A 7,997-nucleotide genomic window follows, 5' to 3' on the forward strand; every position below is an offset into this window, starting at 1 on the left:
TTGTTGGAGGTGGTGGAGGACGTGGTGGTGAGAGTGAGGGAGGTGCTGCTTCAAGGTGGGGCCCACCAACTCCTTCTCTAACACCTATTACAGTCAGCTCGCCCACCGGCTCATGTTCACCACTCCACAGTAGGCACCGCCCACGCCCGCCCCCTGCATACACACAACACACGACCAATTTATAAGCACGTCCATGTACAACTGCAGCGTCTACAACCACCACAGGACACCCATACAACACCTTAATAACCACAACTCAAACGTAAGAGGTTACAACCCCCACAAACTTACAACCAAGCCCACTACCACGCCCACGACCTACATATTAGACCACTACCACGCCCACGACCTACATACTAGACCACTACCACGCCCACGACCTACATATTAGACCACTACCACGCCCACGACCTACATATTAGACCACTACCACGCCCACGACCTACATACTAGACCACTACCACGCCCACGACCTACATACTAGATCACTACCACGCCCACGACCTACATACAAAACAATGTGAAACACGCCCAGAAGCTACTTAAAAGGTGATAGCCACGCCCCAGGATCTATATTAAATGTGCCAACACCACGCCCACCACCCAGAAATTAACTAAGTCTTCAGCCCTCCTCCTCCCGTGCCAAAATTCGCCCCACCAACCTCTGTGGACTTTACGAGACCAGCAATACAATCAATAGAAGTCTGGCTGTATCCTCATGCTATCTGTTACTCTTGTTGTTGCTACTGTTTACAGCTGTTCCTTTCCTGTTACTGCTGCTGCTTCTGCTGTTCCTGCCGCAAGATAGGATTTCTCGACCTTTTTGAGCTTCTAACAAGTAGACATTGTGATAAGATCGTCTCGCGTGAGAATTCCTGTCCATCAACCTAACCTGACCCTTTGTTTTCATGATTTGTGCCTCCATGAAGTATCCACGTGTACCAACATCCTTTGCCGTCGTGGACACTTGGCTGATGGTTTGTGTGCCTTCACGAAGTATCCACGTGTACCAACATCCTTTGCCGTCGTGGACACTTGGCTGATGGTTTGTGTGCCTTCACGAAGTATCCACGTGTACCAACATCTTTTGCCGTCGTGGACACTTGGCTGATGGTTTGTGTGTCTTCAGGAAGTATCCACGTGTCCAATGGTTCCCTAGTATTGCGGACACTTGCTCCTGCTGGCTTGTGATCAAACAGTTTCCTCAGAGTCTTGCACACGACCTTCATGGTACTATTTCTGTTGATATTACTATTTCTGACATTGTCTCTACTACTACTACTACTACTACTACTACTACTACTTTTTTTTTTTTACGTGGCCTCCAGCCTCCCCCAATAGCCACACCTTCGCCACCATTTATTTACCTTAATATTAAATATCCTAATACATAAGCAACTATCCTATCTGTGTTAAATTAGTTGAGCCGCAGATCGATGCGGCATTCGGTGACTGTAGCCTCATAGTCGATATCTGCAGCAGTTGACGGAGTAGGGGCAGAAGCTCTCGTTCCCCTGAGGCAGAGCAAAGCCGACCGAAGGAGAGAGAAGGACAGTCGACATCTCATCCAGGCTGTGACATAACTTCTGGGCTGCTGCTTCTGTTCGGAGATCAGCTCCGCGAGTCTGGCGTAGAAACATCTTGCGCTTGGGCCCATCCCACCAGAGGTTGTGAACACTAGCGGAGTGAAGCTGCCTTGATCGACATTTTGAATTCTCTCCCCATATGCCCTTCTCTTGTCGTTCTCGTTCCTCCTATGTGCAGCATCGAGAGCTAGGTTACGGTGACAAACGGCCATGGGATCAAAAATCCTGATGTCGAAGAAGGCTCGCTGTCCCGCGTCCAGAATCCTCGACCACTTTTTAACGGCCCCCAATAGCCACACCTTCTACTAGTACTATTACTATTACTACTACAATCTTTGGCAACTCTTACTACTACTGTTACCACCACCAACATTAATACTAGTCTCTCTCTCTCTCTCTCTCTCTCTCTCTCTCTCTCTCTCTCTCTCTCTATTTCTTTCATTTTGTGTCTCTTTTACCAATTTCTTAACTAAAATTACATTAAGCTTTGTGGAGAGCGTTTTGTTCACTTGATGAAATTCCGAGTTTTAAAGGAAAGCAAAAGCGAGTCATTATTTGGTGGGTAGTGTAGTGTATCTGGAGAGAGAGAGAGAGAGAGAGAGCGCTAGCAACCTGGTCCAAGACATCTGTAACACTGCAGTTTACATTTCCTTCACCATTGAGGTCGTTTCCAGAGTAAAGGGTGTAGGTGGTGGTGAGGACGCCCTGGGTGTAGCTGGTGGTGAGACGCCCCTGGGTGTAGCTGGTGGTGGGACGCCCTGGGTGTAGCTGGTGGTGAGGACGCCCTGGGTGTAGGTGGTGTTGAGGACGCCCCTGGTTGTAGGTGGTGGTGAGGACGCCCCTGGGTGTAGCTGGTGGTGAGACGCCCCTGGGTGTAGGTGGTGGTGAGGACGCCCTGGGTGTAGTGGTGGTGGGACGCCCCTGGGTGTAGCTGGTGGTGAGGACGCTCCTGGGTGTGGGTGGTGTTGAGGGACGCCCTGGGTGTGGGTGGTGTTGAGGACGCCCCTGGGTGTAGGTGGTGTTGAGACGCTCCTGAGTGTATGTGGTGTTGAGACGCCCCTGGGTGTAGGTGGTGTTGAGGACGCCCCTGGGTGTAGGTGGTGGTGAGGACGCCCTGGTTGTAGGTGGTGTGAGACGCCCCTGGGTGTGTAGATGGTGTTGAGACGCCCCTGGGTGTAGCTGGTGGTGAGGACGCCCTGGGTGTGGGTGGTGGTGGGGACGGGGTGTAGGTGGTGGTGAGGCGCCCCTGGGTGTAGCTGGTGGTGAGGACGCCCCTGGGTGTAGCTGGTGGTGAGGACGTCCTGGGTGTAGCTGGTGGTGAGGACGCCCTGGGTGTAGGTGGTGGTGAGACGCCCCTGGGTGTGCTGGTGGTGAGACGCCCTGGGTGTAGCTGGTGGTGAGGACGCCCTGGTTGTAGGTGGTGGTGAGGACGCCCCTGGGTGTAGGTGGTGGTGAGGACGCCCCTGGGTGTAGCTGGTGGTGAGGGACGCCCCTAGGTGTAGGTGGTGTTGAGGACGCCCTGGGTGTAGGTGGTGGTGAGGACGCTCCTGGGTGTAGGTGTTGGTGAGGACGCCCCTGGGTGTAGGTGTTGGTGAGGACGCCCCTGGGTGTAGGTGGTGGTGAGGACGCCCCTGGGTGTATGTAGGGTGGTGGTAAGGGGGCCAGGAGACGAGGGCGCCGGCAGGTGATGCAGACGTGCCACACATCACCAGCAGCTGCCTGGCCAGGTCACTGTTAGTTTGTGTTGGCTGCTGCAGCGTCCTGTGGGGAGGGGAGGTAGTGGTGGTGGTGGTCATAAGGCGTTGTAGTTCCCGAGTGTGGTAGTAGTGGTAGTGGTGGTAGAAATGGTAGTGGTGGTGGAGGTGGTGGTAGAAGTGGTGGTAGTAGTGGTTGTGGCAGTAGTAGTGGTGGTGGTGGTGGTGGTGTGGTAGTGGTGGTGGTGGTGGTGGTGGTAGCAGTAGTAGTAGTGGTGGTGGTAGTAGTAGTAGTAGTAGTAGTAGTCGTAGTAGCGCAGGAGGTGGGCGCCTCGAAATGGTTAACTACGTTACCGATAAGGGCAAATGGTTTCAGCCTTAACAAACAAGAATTTACAGATGCCATTGCTCCAAGGTACGGTTGGCCAGTAGATGGTTTGCCCTCCCAATGCGTGTGTGGCTCTTCCTGTGATGGCGATCACGCCATGGTCTGCAAGAAGGGGGGCTTCATATGCATGAGGCATGACGAGGTAAGGGATCTCACAGCAAATATGTTGAAGGAAATCTGCCGGGATGTCATGGTAGAACCGACCCTCCTTCCACTGGATGGCGAGATCTTCCAACACAGGACTTCAAACACATCTAACGAAGCCCGTGTGGACGTCAGTGCTCGAGGATTCTGGAGGCGGGGACAGCGAGCTTTCTTCGACATCAGGATTTTTGATCCCATGGCCGCATGTCACCGTACTTCAGCCCGCCCACGACGGCTTCTCTCTGACTGGCTTGTTTATCAACTGACTCACATCAACTTTTAGAGAATTCCCGTCTTTCAACCATCACCGCTGATGTCACAATAAACATGGAGAGTAAAGCATCACTGTTATTTGTGTCGTGTAGTGTCCCTCGCTGACTCTCATCCATCCGGCAGAGTCCATGCGTGTGTGTAAATGTATGCATAAGTGTGTGTGTTTGTGTACGTAGGTAGTTTTTTGTTTAATGTGTGTGTGTGTGTGTGTGTGTGTGTGTGTGTGTGTGTGTGTAACGAGGCTCTTCCCTCCTCCTCCTCCTTCCTCTCTCCGTCTGGCGTTGTTTCCCACTTCCTCACCTGGTAATTCTGGCATAGCTTCCCTTGGTCTCAGCTGAGTCAGAGCTTACACAAGAGAGAGAGAGAGAGAGAGAGAGAGAGAGAGAGAGAGAGAGAGAGAGAGAGAGAGAGAGATAAGATCAACAAAAAGCACAGTAAAGAGAAGATGAAGATACATTGAGGAGAAGAAAGTGGAAATATAAACAAAAGATGGTAGTCGTCGGGAGGAACATGGTGTTGGATCACATTAGGAGGGTTCGGTATCGGGTTCATAGACTCCTGTAGGCGGTTTGTATACCATACATTGGCTTGAAGTGAACGTATCTCATCAAGGTAATATCATAGTTTGTTTATGATGTTGTCTGGGTCGGTATTGCTGACACTATTACTGGAACCTGCTAACTAGAATGCTCAAGCGAGAAAAATTTCTCATCCCAGGAGCATTTGGGAATCCGATCCTCCTTGATACCTTCTGTCTGTTGTATTCCAACTTTATCTACAGTAATTTCGTGATTCTGATTACTTACTGGCTTAATAGAATCGTCGCTAACTAATAACCGTAATAAATAAATAAATAAATAAAATCCCCTAGAAACTTGATTCTCGATTTGACGTAAAAAATAAAAGTTTATCTTATTTAAATTACGAATCACACGACGAATATGTACACATAGTAAAAAAAAATACCGCAGGGATTATGTGCGAAACAATATGACATCACGGACGAGTGATAGTGGAATATGTGTGCTGGTCCTGTATTATGATGCTGCTCTCCTTGCCTGAGGGTGTCCTCACATACAGTATGTTGCCCTACCATAGGTAGGTGGAAACCTTTGCCATACAGGCACACATACCAACCCTCCGGGCACATCAGGTGCTGTATGGATCATTACGAAAGTCAGCAGACCCCCCCCCCCAACCTGCGCGATACTTTTTATTTTTTACAGTATAGTCGTATTAAAAATGTCTTACCGTAAACAAATCACATATTTTCCTTTAACCCCTTGTGTACGATGCCTTTTTTCCTGAGTACTATGAATCTGTCCATTGAGTAAGATATCCTTACCCCCGAGTACAATATTTGATTCCATTTACACGGTGACTTATGTCTTTAAATGTGTTGACTAATCCCCTTGAGTGAGATAAACTGTACTTGTGAGATTAAGGTATCGTAATCAAGAGGTCACATCATAGTACTCAAGGGGTTAAGTTATCGTACTCAACGGGCTACATCTCCTTACTCAAGGGATTATAGAAGAATAGAGAAAAAATTAAAAGAACACAGATATCTATGTTTCAAAAGGTGACATAGATAACAGTTGCGACTAAAGGACCAGAATACTAGCAGGAGCAGATGGTGACCGAGCAGGTGTTGTTGTGTGTCGTGTTGGCAAGACTCGACCTCCTGCTGGCGCCCGTCCTAGTCTCTCTCCCTGTGTTGTGGTTTTTTTTTTTTGGTAGTAGTAGTAATAATAATAGTAATAATAATATACTACTACTACTACTAATATTAACGCTCTTACTAATAATAATAATGATAAAAAAGACAATTGCTTTATAATGAGGTAACTGCACAGTGAAGTAATGTCATATTATTGGCCAACAGAGTCATGAGCTCTCACGGGGATACAGTGTCATGGTACCTCGCTTGGGACGGTGCAAATTCAAAGCATTACTGCACTGTATACGTGGCTTTTGGTATGCAAGGCCGACACTGCACTCGACAATCTTCATTTCCTCAGCTGTTAAAAGATCGCTACTAATTCGTAGGTAAGTGGACTAGGGATGCCTTGGGGCGAGTTATATCCACTCGACCACCGCGCTGGTTCCATTTCCTTAGTTTCTGTCATTGTTGGGACAAGTGAGTTACATGAGATATGTTGTTTAAGCTGTTGTAAGATATGGCATTATTATATTTATACTGGATGATGAAGGAAGGTTGAACAATTAAGGCGACATCGAGCCAGAAATTGCTTCATCAACCCTCAAGTGTCAGTGTGTGCCAAGTTCTATTGTTGTTTTAGGGTTTAAGTGTGGTTCTCTCTCAAGCGTCAGGGTCACCGAACACAACCCTCATTTATCACAACACTTGGAATACATATATTGTCACCCTACCAAACTCTAGGGTGACAATTCTTCAGGTGATCCCATATATTTTGTCCACATTCCCGAGAAAATATCAAATATCTCATCTGGTATTTAAATGTCCTACTTCACTGATCACAATAATTAAACCGTCAGAGAACACGAGACGATGATATTAATATACTGTAGGAGTCTCAGTGATCGTGGCCGGGTAAAGTATGGAGGTTGACGTACTGAAGTGAAAACCAGGTTGGCAGGCTGCCGTGGCGTCGTGCACAGCCTCTACACTATATAATATTAATGTTAAATGAAGATTCCCCCAGTGACCTCATTCTCCATTCAGAGTTGCTTTGGAGAGATGTACTGTATGTTTACGCGACCAGGAAATACGAAGTGCATTACATTCCTCTCTGATCATCTATTTCCGTATTACAAAGTGTCGCTTTAGGAGTCTATGTATTGTGTGTAATGTTCTTTCACTCAAAAGTAATGCATGTATAAATAAACTAGTAAATATATATAATAAATTGATTAATCTCTCACGCAGCCAGTCTGACCAGAGAAGAAAATTGGATGAGTTAGGAAAAAAATCTACTTAGTGACTTTTAAAAGATGTTCTTATTTTAGATCTGATTTATTCATTAAATAAAAGGATATATTTTGTTCAGGTCTTTTACACTGTACAGAGATAAACTGTCTTGATGGTGAAGACACGTCCAAGTAACTACTGTTAAAGGAGATAATCTCTCTCTCTCTCTCTCTCTCCTGTGTTTACTCCCGCCTCTCAAAAGTGACACAATAACTCGAAGGCTCTTTATCACTTCTCTTTCTTCCTCCTGGCATAAATATTTGGCAGGACCGACGACCTTCTGCAGCCACACACGCACCTGCAGGGAGAGGAGCTGCCAGACACACTATACCTACAGTACCTATCAACACGGAGGGCACCACGCCTAAAACAACCCACCTAGTATAGTGTGGTATACAGGGTGTCTCAAAAAAATGTATACACCATGATGATGTTGTAATGCAGGTATTCACGCAGTATCCACGAAAACTGTAGGTTAGTGTGTATACATTTTTTGAGACCCCCTGTATATACGTTTGGAATTTCATGCATTTATGTTGGCAAGGAACTGAAGACAGCACGTAACTAATATCAGTATTTTAATTTTTTACCTTATTGCTTGTAGGGCATCATCTTTTAAGAGTTCTTCTTAACTTATTGACGTTAGATCACCTGAAGATAAGGAACCCCAGGTTAAATTTTCGTGATAAAAACTCAACGCTGACCTATTCTAATCCATCCAGGTAGCTTTCAGGTGTTCAATCATCAGGTGAAATAAGCTGTGGCGGTTAATCAACAGGTGATCCTTTCATTCTGCTTCAATAACGTAGTTTTTTTTTAAGAATTGTAATTAAAAACAAATCTTGAATAGCTTTTAAAATGACGTTTTCTTATCGTTTACTTTACCAGGATAAAATTAACAAAATCTGTGTCAAAATACACAGTTGCGAGTTTTGCTGACCACCATTAACATGTTCAGC

The sequence above is a fragment of the Homarus americanus genome, unplaced genomic scaffold, assembly GCF_018991925.1.
Source record: "Homarus americanus isolate GMGI-L3 unplaced genomic scaffold, GMGI_Hamer_2.0 scaffold57965, whole genome shotgun sequence".
NCBI classification, from domain to species: domain Eukaryota; kingdom Metazoa; phylum Arthropoda; class Malacostraca; order Decapoda; family Nephropidae; genus Homarus; species Homarus americanus.